The following is a 15562-nucleotide window of genomic DNA, read 5'->3' as shown; positions in this document are numbered from 1 at the left end:
ACTCCTATGACCAGAGAAAGTTAAATATTCCTTGATATTAAAAAAGACACAAGCCATTAATAACAACAACGCTAGCTTATCGTAAAACTTTGCTATACTCATTCATTGCAGCTGCAGTGCTGGTTATGGCATGTGTTGACAGTACTGAATAACAACTTAAACTTACTCATTAAAAACAGCAGCTCATTACTGTATTTGTTGAGTCTCTCTCTCCTCATGGTTTAAAAGTTTTGAAATCTCACAGTATTAACTTTGCCATGCTTTCAAAACTTATTTTTACTGTGTATGGCTCAAGGAAACTGCGGACAACAGTGATCTGAGCTATCGGATTGGCCAGCGGTAGGCCTTTAGGTGCACTTGATTTGCTCACTGGGCCTGCTGGGTAGCCAGAGTTCTACCTTCAGACACATGAAATGGTTAAAAATGGGAACACTTTGCCTTCCCGGCACTCGGGCTGCTGAATCAAGTGCACCTACCACCAACAGTGTGAAGCTACACTGAACAAAAATATAAAGGCAACATGTAAAGTGTTGGTCCCATATTTCCTGAGCTGAAATAAAAGATCCCAGAAATGTTCCATTGGCACAACCTTATTTCTCTCAAATTTTGTGCACAAATTTGTTTACATCTCTGTTAGTGAGCATTTCTCCTTTGCCAAAATAATCCATCCACCTGACAGGTGTGACAAATCAYGAAGCTGATTAAACAACATGATCATTACACAGGTGCACCTTGTGCTGGGGACAATAAAAGGCCACTAAAATGTGRAGTTTTGTCACACAACAATGCCACAGATGTCTCAAGTTGAAGGAGCGTGCAATTGGCATGCTGACTGTAGAAATGTCCACCAGAGCTGTTGCAAGAAAATGTAAATGTTTATTTTTCTACCATAAGCCACCTCCAACGTAGTTTTAGAGAATTTGGTAGTACGTCCAACCAGCCTCACGACCACAGACCATGTGTATGGCGCCTTGTGGGCGAACAGTTTGCGTATGTCAATGTTGTGCCTGCGGTTATGGAACCCCTACCTGTCCCAGACCTGCTGTTTTCAACTCTTAATGATCGGCTATGAAAAGCCAACTGACATTTATTCCTGATTATTATTTGACCATGCTTGTCATTTATGAACATTTTGAAAATCTTGGCTCTCTCTAATTCTCTCCTTCTCTCTTTCTTTCTCTCTCTCGGAGGACCTGAGCCCTAGGACCATACGTCAGGACTACTGGGCATGATGACTCCTTGCTGTCCCCAGTCCACCTGGCCTTGCTGCTATTCCAATTTCAACTGTTCTGCCTGCGGTTATGGAACCGCCACCTGTCCCAGACCTGCTATTTTCAACTCTTAATGATCGGCTATGAAAAGCCAACTGAAAATTATTCATGATTATTATTTGACCATGCTTGTCACTTATGAACATTTTGAACATCTTGGCATAGTTCTGTTATAATTTCCACCCGGCACAGCCAGAAGAGGACTGGCCACCCCTCATAGCCTGGTTCCTCTCTAGGTTTCTTCCTAGGTTTTGGCCTTTCTAGGAGTTTTTCCTAGCCACCGTGCTTCTACACCTGCATTGCTTGCTGTTTGGGGTTTTAGGCTGGGTTTCTGTACAGCACTTCGAGATATTAGCTGATGTACGAAGGGCTATATAAAAAATAAACTTGAAACTTGACTTGTGAGCAGAGTGCCCCGTGGTGGTGGGGTTATGGTATGGGCAGGCAGGCATAAGCTACGGACAACGAACACAATAGCTTTTTATTGATGGCATTTTGAATGCACAGAGATATTGTGATGAGATTTTGAGGCCCATTGCTGTGCCATTCATCCGCCGCCATTGTCTCATGTTTCAGCATGATAATGCACGGCTCCATGTCGCAAGGATCTGTGCCCAATTCCTGGAAGCTGAAAATGTCCCAATTCTTCCATGGCCTTCATACTCACCAGATATGTCACCCATTGAGCATGTTTGGGATGCTCTGGATTGACCTGTACAACAAAGTGTTCCAGTTCCTGCCAATATCCAGCAACTTTGCACAGCCATTGAAGAGGAGTGGGACAACATTCCACAGGCCACAATCAACAGCCTGATCGACTCTATGCGAAGTAGACGTGTCACGCTACATGAGGCAACTGGTGGTCACACCAGATACTGACTGGCTTTCTGATCCACCCCCTACCTTTTTTTAAGGTATTGTAACGACCCTGGGTTTATAAGCGCGGAAATCAACTCTGTCGCTTGAGCATGCTTTTACAGTATCTTAAAATCCATAGATTAGGGCCTAATGAATTTATTTAAAATTGACTGATTTACTTATATGAACTGTTTGACATTTTTGCATATTGTGTATATATTTTTGTTCAGTCTAATAAAACATGTTTTAAACACAAGGCTTTACCGTTTGGGTTTTTTACAGAAATATTTGTTGATCGACAAGGAATGCCTTGGAGATCGACCAGTCGGTGACCACTGCATTACCCATAAGAGTCATTGGATGAAGGGGTCTTTTATACTGGGTAGTTTTGTTAAGAGCCCCAACGCTCAATCTGAACATTGACACGCGTCGCTTGCGGTACGTTTCTTAACAAGGGGAATCCATATTTATGAACAGAACAACAATTTTTCTAAGGTTTTTCCACAATAAATGATGTGAAAAATGTGTTTTAATGACTATGTTACTAATCTACTCCCGTCCCTCAAAATCTCACCCCCAATAATAAGAAACAGAATAATCATGAAAAATATTAGGAATAACCCAAGTGTATTCTCAGCAATGCAAAGCACATGAATTGACCTTTCAGTTTTTGCTTCGACGTGGACTTGTTTTGGTACGCTGTTTGTTGAAGCGCTGTCACCATGAACATTTTTTAAACAAACTTGTCTCAGCAGCATACATAGACATTTGATMCAGACATGGTTGAAATGGCTTATTTTACCGATATTACTTACCAAGCCAATCAGAGCGTTTTTATTACCACGATAAATGATCGTGTGCTTTTTCAGTTGGCGGATACATACACAGATTAGCACATTGTAACCCAAAACCGCGACGGTGCGCTCACATATGGAGCTCACCCAGTACTGATACTTTTGTAACCTCCCCTATAATATATGCCAAGGTGCATTGAAGCGGTACTGGCGGCTCGAGGTGGCCCAACGCCCTATTCTGACACCTAGGTCGACATGTAAACAAATTATCTAACACTTCTGTCCACCAGAGAGCAGTATAGCTTTCATTTAATTAGAACAGATTTCCTTGCTAACACTACCAACTTTGCGATCATAAACCCCGGTTAAATTGGGCCGGGTCTTGTGGTGATGCTGATGGTTTATCGGCACTGGTGGTTTGTTTAGACAGCAGGTTAGGATAATTAACGTTGCAGGTTAGGCGACTGAGTTTAAGGTTAGGAAAATAGTTAGGTTTAGCTAAAATGCTAAAGTTGTCAACAACTGTTATCCCCAACGCGACAACTAGATGGAGATGTAATCAGAGCTGCCAATTCTCACGCATCTGTCCCTCTTCTCACGATCACACCTCTTATATCTCTATATGGTACGTTAACATTTCAACTGTGAGACACATCGTTTCGAAATCGGAACATCTGCGACTGCAATGTAACATCACGAGTGGAACCATCATTGTCCTGTCATGCCACAGAACTGGGAACCAACGCACATTCAAGCAAATGATTGGTCTATACATGCTTCTTCTTCTTCTGTGGGTTTTATGGCATATTACAACCCGAACACGCCACCAACTGGAAGGGTTGAAACCAAAACAAGATAAAAATAAATATCCATACGTGATAGGGAAATAACTTAATCCACCCAAATAAAAATAGTACATTGACAAAACAAAACTCCCACCTTTTCCTTCTTTCAATTCTCCATATCGCCCTTCTCAGGCTCTAGGGCTTGTGACAATATTCCATGTAACTCCTTCACCGYTAAATCTTTCAGCCCCAGGAACCGTTCCGCCGCTTCCACAATGATTTCTATATTCCTGGACCTTCTCTCCACCTTGGCAGTGCCGTCTATCACCATAGCTATTATGTCCACCTTCTTAACCTTTAAAATGTCAGGGTCCTGCTGGTGAAAGGCAAACCCTGCAGCCTGCAGTGGAGGCCTATTCACCACCATGGACTCTTCAAGTGCACCATTCACACCCTCAACCCTTTTAACAGCTGCTGCATATTATGTGCTCTGGATAGCCCTGACTTTGGATGCTTCATTCTCTTTCACCCTTGTGGGGCATTCAAAATACATGGTTTCATGGTTCCCACCACAATTGAAACATGTCACATTTTCATCACTTCTATAACACATAATATGATCTTTTCCACAACTTGGACATTTCGGCCTCTCCCTTCTGCAAACACTTGAAACATGACCAAAAGCTTTACAATGATCACACTGCAATGGTCTTGGGATAAATGCTCTGACTCTGTAGTTAATATATCGTAACTGCACCTGAGTTCAGCCGACGTGCATCAATCACTCCAGGAATATTTTTTATCTCTTCAACATGACTAGAAACGATATGTGGTTAAGGTGTAAGGGCAGATTTGTCAACATGTCTTCAGGAGATTTTATTATCAATTTAATACATTTAGTCTGATCAGTAGAACAATTCTCATTCTTAACAATGGGCTAAAATAAAGGGTATTTAGTGTGATTGTCAGCAAAAACACTACTGTTATTCCACACATTTACATTATTTTATTATTCCACGTSTTCCCAATTTTGCCAGTGAAATCGCATATTTCAAATCTGATATGCCTACTTGTGTCTTTGAAAATTATCTATATGAGGCTTTGTATTTTTGCAGCCTTTCATGGACACCTTTTAATAAGTCCTACAAATAAGCATTGGATATTAAATGCTCCAGGCCTCAAATATACTGTTTGACATTTTAGCATTGTGCACATGCTAGGTAGAGATTGTAACGTTAGGGGGACTCATAACTCATAAACACATAGCATTTTGTCTATGAAGAGTAAGATGATGGCAAGGATTTTCAACTAGTAGGCATAAACCACCTGAATATTGATAATCATGCCATTTTTCTTCAAGGTTGGGTTGTTACAACAAGAACATTTTCAAACACCCAGCACTTGGGAAACATAGATCAGGGGTGGCCAACCCTCCTGGAGGGGAAGCAGGATTTTCTTCCAGCCCTATTTTAAAGAGATACAGTAGTTCACCAAAATTACAAAATACAAAATGTTTGTATTCCTACTTTGAAAGCAGTCTATGGACAAGGAGACTACAATCTATTATTTGGATTTCCACTGCCGTAAACCATTAAGATTTGTATTTCCTGTGCAGAGCATTGGTGTAGTGCAGGGGTGTCAAAATCATTCCATGCAGGGCCTAGTGTCTGCAGATTTTTGTTTTTTCCTTTCAATTAAGACCTAGACAACCAGTTGAGGGAAGTTCTTTAATAAGTTTGACACGTGGTATAGTGGTAACATTGCCAGCACGTGTCACAAACAGCTTTACACATACACATCAATCCCTGCTTCAGTCCTTCCCACTGTTACTCCCATTTCCCTGTCTCCCCATCTAAGTTCATTACTGTCTAAATAAAGTGTCAAACCACCTAAAACTTCAAATCTCATCCCCCAAAAATCGCAAAGTAACAAAGTCGTCAAATTTTGAGTGTCCCTTTAATGTTCAAAGCATTCTGAGTACACCTGACCTGTGATTTATTATTTACCCTGGTCATAGGCCTAAGCCATGTCAAAATACGTAAAATTTAAGGAAATTAGCTTTAAAACAGCAACATTTTCCTGGAGGAGGACACCTCGACCCCACTCGAGGCATGGCTGTATTCGAATACCCCTACTAACATACCGTATACTACATACTTAATGAGTATATACTACATACTATTAGTTAATTTTAGTATACTGTAAATGAATGGTATCGTTTCAGTTGAGCGTTCTAGAGCTTCGCCTGTCTACTGGAAGTTGATGCTGTTGCTATGCAACCTCTTGCTTGCTTGTTAGCATAACAAATGACTAGCTAAACGTTTTATGATTCCGGGTGTGTTCGTAAATTCAATCTGGAGTGCCTGAGTGTGGTCTGTGTGTTCGTAAATCCAGAGCATTGTCAGATTGTCCGTTCGTAAATTCAGAGCATTTTGCTCTCGGAGTGTTCAAAGCACACAATGGACTCTCTGGCCTAGGAGTAGGGTTGATCCGAGCATTTAACGGCAGTCATACACCCAAGCTAACTGGCTAACGTTGGCTAGCTACTTCCAGACACAAATCAGGGAACACCTCACTCTGACCATTTTTCAGAGCGTTGGTGAATGTAACTGTGCTGTTGGCAATAATTTAATTGCGCTTTTTTTTGCGGATGTTTACTGACACCGGACATATTCAATGGGTGTTGCTCTGAAATCAGAGTAGATAGCCAGAATTAACAATGTCCATTGAAACGCACAACAACTATACCACTTAGCTAAGAATGATGTAAATAATCAAGTCAATCAACGTTGGGTAGTTAGTTAGATAGCAAATAGTTAATATACTGCCTGGCAAGTTTGAGTAGCCAACTAACGTTAGGTAACTAGCTAACATACCGGTACATACTGCTGTAATGCTATGCGGTTCGTAAGGATAGCGTAGCTAGCAAATTGTCAGCCAACATAACGTGTAACGAAAATAGTTTGAAAAGTTATTACTTAATTACATTGCTCAACATTTTCTTAACATTTGACATAATTACTATAGTTAAAGCAATGAATTTGTATCTAACTTTGGCTGCATATTTTCATCCATTTTCTTCAAATCTGAAAATGTTGTGAAGTCACGCCCATTTTCTGAAGAATTACATTATGGGCCCTAAAAGTACGGAAATAGTGTCCACTGAACGTATACTTCGTATTTTGGCGAATCTAGTACGAATCTGGGAACTTTTGGCATACTAACTATATCCATACTATGACCAATAAGCATACTATATACTCAATTCACGTCACAAATAGTACGGTTAGTTTMGGTATTCGAACACAGTTGGCAACCCTGTTTTAATGGTAGCCACAATAGATGGGTTACCTCACAACATTACAAAAACGATGTGTGTGCTTCCATGAGGCAGAAGTCAGCGGATTTTTGTGATTCTGGATGATCAGATTACTAGGAAGAAAGACAACAAACTGCCACGTGAGGAATCATAAGTGGCTCATTTCATCTCGTTTAATCTTTTGAATGATTTCATGTCAATGCAAATGGTAAACATTTGCTAGCTAGCTAACCAACAACTGTTATTTTTTTTATTTAACCTTTATTTAACCAGGTAGGCTAGTTGAGAACAAGTTCTAATTTACAACTGCTACCTGGCCAAGATAAAGCCAAGCAGTTCGACACATACAACAACACAGAGTTACACATGGAATAAAAAAACAAACAGTCAATAATACAGTAGAAAAAGTCTATATACAGTGTGTGCAAATGAGGTAAGATAAGGGAGGTAAGGCAATAAATAGGCCATGGTGGCAAAGTAATTACAATATACCAATTAAACACTGGAGTGATAGATGTGCAGAAGATGAATGTGCAAGTAGAGATACTGGGGTGCAAAGGAGCAAGATAAATACATAAATACAGTATGGGGATGAGGTAGTTGGATGGGTTACTTACAGATGGGCTATGCACAGGTGCAGTGATCTGTGAGCTGCTCTGACAGCTGGTGCTTAAAGCTAGTGAGGGAGATATGAGTCTCCAGCTTCAGTGATATTTGCAGTTCGTTCCAGTCATTGGCAGCAGAGAACTGGAAGGAAAGGCAGCCAAAGGAGGAATTGGCTTTGGGGGTGACCAGGGAGATATACCTGCTGGAGCGCGTGCTACGGGTGGGTGCTGCTATGGTGACCAGTGAGCTGAGATAAGGCGGGGCTTTACCTAGCAAAGACTTGTAGATGACCTGGAGCCAGTGGGTTTGGCGACGAGTATGAAGCAAGGGCCAGCCAACGAGAGCGTACAGGTCGCAGTGGTGGGTYGTATATGGGGCTTTGGTGACAAACGGATGGCACTGTGATAGACTGCATCCAATTTGCTGAGTAGAGTGTTGGAGGCTATTTTGTAAATGACATCGCCGAAGTCGAGGATCGGTAGGATGGTCAGATTTACGAGGGTATGTTTGGCAGCATGAGTGAAGGATGCTTTGTTGCGAAATAGGAAGCCGATTCTAGATTTAATTTTGGATTGGAGATGCTTAATGTGAGTCTGGAAGGAGAGTTTACAGTCTAGCCAGACACCTAGGTATTTGTAGTTGTCCACATATTCAAGTCAGAACCGTCCAGAGTAGTGATGCTGGACGGGCGGGCAGGTGCGGGCAGCGATCGGTTGAAGAGCATGCATTTAGTTTTACTTGCATTTAAGAGCAGTTGGAGGCCACGGAAGGAGAGTTGTATGGCATTGAAGCTTGTCTGGAGGTTAGTTAACACAGTGTCCAAAGAAGAGCCAGAAGTATACAGAATGGTGTCGTCTGCGTAGAAGTGGATCAGAGAATCACCAGCAGCAAGAGAGACATCATTGATGTATACAAAGAAGAGAGTCGGCCCAAGAATTGAACCCTGTGGCACCCCCAAAGAGACTGCCAGAGGTCCGGACAACAGGCCCTCCGATTTGACACACTGAACTCTATCTGAGAAGTAGTTGGTGAACCAGGCGAGGCAATCATTTGAGAAACCAAGGCTGTTGAGTCTGCCGATAAGAATGTGGGGATTGACAGAGTCGAAAGCCTTTGCCAGGTCGATGAATGCGGCTGCACAGTAATGTCTCTTATCAATGGTGGTTATGATATCGTTTAGGACCTTGAGCGTGGCTGAAGTGCACCCATGACCAGCTCGGAAAACAGATTGCATAGTGGAGAAGGTACGGTGGGATTCGAAATGGCTGGTAATCTGTTTGTTAACTTGGCTTTCGAAGACCTTAGAAAGGCAGGATAGGACAGATATAGGTCTGCAGCAGTTTGGGTCTAGAGTGTCTCGCCCTTTGAAGAGGGGGATGATCGCGGCAGCTTTCCAATCTTTGGGAATCTCAGGCGAAACAAAAGAGTGGTTGACCAGGCTAGTAATAGTGGTTGCAACAATTTTGACAGATCATTTTAGAAAGAGAGGGTCCACCCCTAAAAAAAATATAAAAAATAAAAAGAGGGTCCAGATTGTCTAGCCCGGCTGATTTGTAGGGGTCCAGATTTTGCAGCTCTTTCAGATCATCAGCTATCTGGATTTGGGTGAAGGAGAAATGGGGGATGCTTGGGCAAGTTGCTGTGGGGGGTGCCGGGCAGTTGACCGGGGTAGGGGTAGCCAGGTGGAAAGCATGGCCAGCTGTAGAAAAATGCTTATTGAAATTCTCAATTATAGTGGATTTATCGGTGGTGACAGTGTTTCCTAGCCTCGGTGTAGTGGGCAGCTGGGAGGAGATGCTCTTATTCTCCATGGACTTTACAGTGTCCCAGAACTTTTTTGAGTTAGTGCTACAGGATGCACATTTCTGTTTGAAAAAGCTAGCCTTAGCTTTCCTAACTGCCTGTGTATATTGGTTCCTAACTTCCCTGAAAAGTTGCATATCACGGGGGCTATTCGATGCTAATGCACTACGTCACAGGATGTTTTTGTGCTGGTCAAGGGCAGTCAGGTCTGGAGTGAACCAAGGGCTATATCTGTTCCTGGTTCTACATTTTTTGAATGGGCATGCTTATTTAAGATGGTGAGGAAGGCACTTTTAAAGAATAACCAGGCATCCTCTACTGACGGGATGAGGTCAATATCCTTCCAGGATACCCGGGCCAGGTCGATTAGAAAGGCCTGCTCGCTGAAGTGTTTTAGGGAGCGTTTGACAGTGATGAGGGGTGGCCGTTTGACCGCAGACCCATTACAGATACAGGGAATGAGGCAGTGATCGCTGAGATCTTGGTTGAAAACAGCAGAGGTGTATTTGGTGGGCAAGTTGGTTAGGATGATATCTATGAAGGTGCCCGTGTTTACGGATTTGGGGTTATACCTGGTAGGTTCATTGATAATTTGTGTGAGATTGAGGGCATCAAGCTTAGATTGTAGGATCTAATCTCTCTCCAGAGATGTTTGTTCGGGTTCAAATCCAGGTTCTGAATGGGCCACTCAAGGACATTCAGAGACTTGTCCCAAAGCCACTCCTGCGTTGTCTTGGCTGTGTTCTTAGGATCATTGTCCTTTTGGAAGGTGAACCTTCACCCCAGTCTGAGGTCCTTGATGCTCTGAAGCAGGCATCAAGGATCTCTCTGTATTTTGCTCCATTCATCTTTTCCTCCATCCTGACTAGTCTCCCAGTCCCTGCTGCTGAAAAACAACCCCACAGCATGATGCTTCCACCACCATACTTCACCGTAGGYARGGTGCCAGGTTTCCTCCAGGCATGATTGCTTGGCATTCAGGCCAAAGAGTTCAGTCTTGTTTTCAACAGACCAGAGAATCTTGTTTCTCATGGTCTGAGAGTCTTTAGATGCCTTTTGACAAACTCCAGGCGGGCTGTCATGTGCCTTTTACTGAGGAGAGGCTTCCGTCTGGCCACTCTACCATAAAGACCTGATTGGTAGAGTGCTGCAGAGATGGTTGTCCTTCTGCAAGGTTCTCCCATCTCCACAGAGGACCTCTAGAGCTCTGAACCATCAGGTTGTTGGTCARCTCCCTGACCAAGGCCCTTCTCCCCCGATTGCTCAGTTTGGCCGGGCGGCCAGCTCTAGGAAGAGTCTTGGTGGTTCCAAACTTCTTCCATTTAAGAATGATGGAGGTCACTGTGTTCTTGGGGACCTCCAATGCTGCAGACGTTTTTTGGCACCCTTCCCCAGATCTGTGCCTCGACACAATCCTGTCTCGGAGCTCTACGGACAATTCCTTCGACCTCATGGCTTGGTTTTTGCTCTGACATGCACTGTCAACTGTGGGACCTTATATAGACAGGTGTGCCTTTCCAAATCATGTCCACTCATTTTAATTTACCACAGGTGGACTGCAATCAAGTTGTAGAAACATCTCAAGGATGATCAATGGAAACAGGATGCACTTGAGCTCAATTTTGAGTCTCATAGGAAAGGGTCTGAATACTTAGATAGATAAGGTATTTCTGTTTTGTATTTTTAATATGTGCAAACATTTCTAAAAACCTGTTTTCGCTTTGTAATTATTAAGTCGATTGCTCCAGATTTTTTATATTTAATCCATTTTAGAATAAGGCTGTAACATAACAAAATGTGGAAAAAGTCATGGGGTCTGAATATTTTCCGAAGGCACTGTATGTGCTTTAGTGGTCACCAGTGGCATGAATGCATATAGATGACCGCAGATAAATGTAACAAGGGTCAGGTGTAACTGGTAGGCCTACATTATATTCACAGTACATGATCCTTGGTTGGCTGAGTGCCAGTGGAATGTTTTTTTGGGGGGACATTCAAGTCATCAATATGTTTCTAACTAGCAACAAGAGAGTCTAATGTTTCGAGTTTGGATAAACGCAGATGGAAAACCCCTATTTATTTCTAGCCACTATGCTGCATTAGGTGGGCTACATCAGGTGATAATGAGTATTGCTAAATAGGACACCTTCCTGATAATATGGACCAATATGTTATTGGGCTCATTTCTGGAGGGGGAAATTWAATTTTAGATGTCAGCATCATTTTATTTTCATTCACTTCCGTGACCTGTTGTATGCTGTAATATGTGCTTTTGTCAGTGTCATATTACTTAGGCTAGTAAATTATATCACCCTCCACCTCCCAAATCCCAATTTAACCACTGATCATAAGTGTGTTATTTTAGATGTTATTTCCAGCCACTTCTCAATATAGTGTATTAAAAGCAACTTCAAATATGTGCTTTTGTATTTTCCTTTGATAGTGTTTAGTCACTGTGCTAGCTAGCAAATGAAATGTGCATTATGCAGAATTCTTTAATGTTTTCAAATACTTTACAGAAAACCTCCTGTAGATAATTTGAGCTGTATCCTTGTGGAGTTGTGCATGCTTATGCCGTGCTTGCAGGTTGCAACAAATAAGGGACAAGAACAGCTGATGCGACAGAGACAGAGACACCAACAGTCAAAGTAACTCCTGTTTCACACACCAACATCCAAGGCCCCCCACATTATCTGGAATGTGACGGGGCCACACTGGCTCACCTCACGGAGAACCTACAGGAGAAAAGGTAAAGAACACCCATCCACTTTCTCTCCCTTTTTTGAGGGGGATTTGGCCCTGCAATAATTGTGTCCTATACATAAACACCTACACTTAGAAAATACAGCTGAGCCTAAATTGCAGGTCTGCTTATCATACTCTACTTGGCCTCCTGCTTACAACTGTCCAGAGGTTTGTATGTGTGCTTTAACACGGAGTTACCATGGCTCTGTTGGGGTTGTGTTAACGTTTATTGCTTATGGGCAATATATACGTTCAGATGTGGCAGGGTCCGGGTGTGTTGGATGCAGTGAAAGACATAATTCTACCATAACACATGGATTTAATTGCACCCAGAACCAAATCCTGCGTAAGCGCAGGCCTCTAGCCATTACATTTACATTTACATTTAAGTCATTTAGCAGACGCTCTTATCCAGAGCGACTTACAAATTGGTGCATTCACCTTATGATATCCAGTGGAACAACCACTTTACAATAGTGCATCTAACTCTTTTAAGGGGGGGGGGGGTTAGAAGGATTACTCTATCCTATCCTAGGTATTCCTTAAAGAGGTGGGTTTCAGTGTCTCCGAAGGTGGTGATTGACTCCGCTGACCTGGCGTCGTGAGGGAGTTTGTCCACCATTGGGGTGCCAGAGCAGCGAACAGTTTTGACTGGGCTGAGCGGGAACTGTACTTCCTCAGAGGTAGGGAGGCGAGCAGGCCAGAGGTGGATGAACGCAGTGCCCTTGTTTGGGTGTAGGGCCTGATCAGAGCCTGAAGGTACGGAGTGCCGTTCCCTCACAGCTCCGTAGGCAAGCACCATGGTCTTGTAGCGGATGCGGAGCTTCAACTGGAAGCCAGTGGAGAGAGCGGAGGAGCGGGTGACGTGAGAGAACTTGGGAAAGTTGATACCAGACGGGCTGCGGGTTCTGGATGAGTTGTAGGGGTTTAATGGCACAGGCAGGGAGCCCAGCCAACAGCGAGTTGCAGTAATCCAGACGGGAGATGACAAGTGCCTGGATTAGGACCTGCGCCGCTTCCTGCGTGAGGCAGGCGTCGTACTCTGCAATGTTGTAGAGCATGAACCTACAGGAACGGGTCACCGCCTTGATGTTAGATTGAGAACGACAGGTGTTTTCCAGGATCAGCCAAGGTTTCTTAGCACTCTGGGGAGGAGGACACAGATGTGATGTCAACCGTGATGGCGATGTATGGAGAGGCAGTCCTGCGCGGAGAGGGTGCTGCTCGTTTGCCGAGGTCAGCTTGAGGTGGTGATCGTCATCCACACATATGTCTGCAGACATGCAGAGATGGCGATTCACCACCTGATTATCAGAGGGGGGAAAGGAGAAGATTAATTGTGTGTCGTCTGCATAGCAATGATAGAGAGACATGTGAGGATATGACAGAGCACAGTGACTTGGTGGTTATAGCGAGAATAGGAGAGCGCTAGAACAGAGCCCTGGGGGACACCAGTGGTAGAGCAGTGGTGCGGAGACAGATTCTCGCACGCCATGCCTGGTAGGAGCGACCGGTCAGGTGAGCGCAATCCAAGCGTGGCCGCGCCGGAGATGCCCAGCTCGGAGAGGTGTGAGAGGGAGGATCTGATGGTTCACAGTATCAAAGGCAGCCGATAGGTCTAGAAGGATGAGAGCAGAGGAGAGAGAGTTAGCTTTAGCAGTGCGGAGCGCCTCCGTGACACAGAGAAGAGCAGCTCAGTTGAATGACGTCTTGAAACCTGACTGATTTGGATCAAGAAGGTCATTCTTAGAAGATAGCAGGAGAGCTGGCCAAGGACGGCACGTTCAAGAGTTTTGGAGAAAAGAAAGAAGGATACTGTCTGTAGTTGTTGACATCGGAGGGATCGAGTGTAGGTTTTTTCAGAAGGGGTGCAACTCTCGCTCTCTTGAAGACGGAAGGACGTAGCAGCGGCAAGGATGAGTTGATGAGCGAAGTGAGGTAAGGGAGAAGGTCTCCGGAAATGGTCTGGAGAAGAGAGGAGGGGATAGGGTCAAGCGGGCATGGTGTGGGCGGCCGGCCGTCACAAGACGCAGATTTCATCTGGAGAGAGAGGGAGGAAAAGAGGTCAAAGACCACGGTAGGGCAGTGTTTGAGCAGATAGCCAGCAGTGTCGTTTGACTTAGCAAACGAGGATCGGATGTCGTCGACCTTCTTTTCAAAATGGTTGACGAAGTCATCAGCAGAGAGGGAGGAGGGAGGAGAAGGTGGCAATCCATCTACTCAATGTTTCTGTTGGTCACAAAAAACTTAAACTGTGAAATACATATTGATGTCAATGGGAGACAAAAGTTAGAGTATCATACTCATATCCATGCAAAATGAATCAGAAAAAAAGCAACAACACATTTTTTTACTGTCCATTTTATTTTTTCAATCATTTTATGAAATAAATGCATCCGCAAAATCACAATCACCATTGCTGTTTTTATTGTTTTTCAAACAGCATACCCCAAAGACCTGCAAGCATATTTACAACAATAGTCAATAGCATCCATCATGTGAGGACAGGGGATTAGAGATAGAAGTGCAATGGATGAGGTGCGCACATGTTGTAACTGTAACCATACACAGTGTAAACATCACACACCTAAGTTATTCTATCATCTCAACAACCACTATCAACACTCATTCCAAGAACGAAAAAAGATTGAGTCAAAGATTAGGCTATTTATCAAATTGAAAAATGACACTGATGAGTTGCACCACGAGCATTTAAGTCAAATGAAGAGAATAATGACATTACTGTAGAATGGAACATTAGTTGATCTTTTTTAACAATATGGTTGAATCATGTTATAACTCATTGGTTTGAACATTCAGTGACCAAAGACCATACTGCTATTCACATATCAAACTGAATACGTACAGCCGTCATCCACAGAAGAGCATAGGATGGAGACGAGTTAAACCAGAGCTTTGGGAGTTCAGTGTGTAAGAGTATGGGCTCTGTCCATGACATCATCCTCCTTGATCTGCATGCTAAGCATACAGTTGAAGTCGGAATTTTACATACACCTTAGCCTAATACATTTAAACTCAGTTTTTCACAATTCCTGACATTTAATCCTAGTAAAAATTCCCTGTTTTAGGTCAGTTAGGATCACCACTTTATTTTAAGAATGTGAAATGTCAGAATAATAGTAGAGAGAATGATTTATTTCAGCTTTTATTTCTTTCATCACATCCCCAGTGGGTCATAAGTTTACATACACTCAATTAGTATTTGGTAGCATTGCCTTTAATTTGTTGAACTTGGGTCAAACGTTTCGGGTAGCCTTCCACAAGCTTCCCACAATAAGTTGGGTGAATTTTGGCCCGTCCCATGTGCAGTTGCAAACCGTAGTCTGTCTCTTTTTTATGGCGGTTTTGGAGCAGGGGATT

This window comes from Salvelinus sp. IW2-2015, linkage group LG7, assembly GCF_002910315.2.
Source record: "Salvelinus sp. IW2-2015 linkage group LG7, ASM291031v2, whole genome shotgun sequence".
In the NCBI taxonomy this organism is placed as follows: Eukaryota; Metazoa; Chordata; class Actinopteri; order Salmoniformes; family Salmonidae; genus Salvelinus; species Salvelinus sp. IW2-2015.
This window is presented reverse-complemented; position numbering follows the sequence as displayed.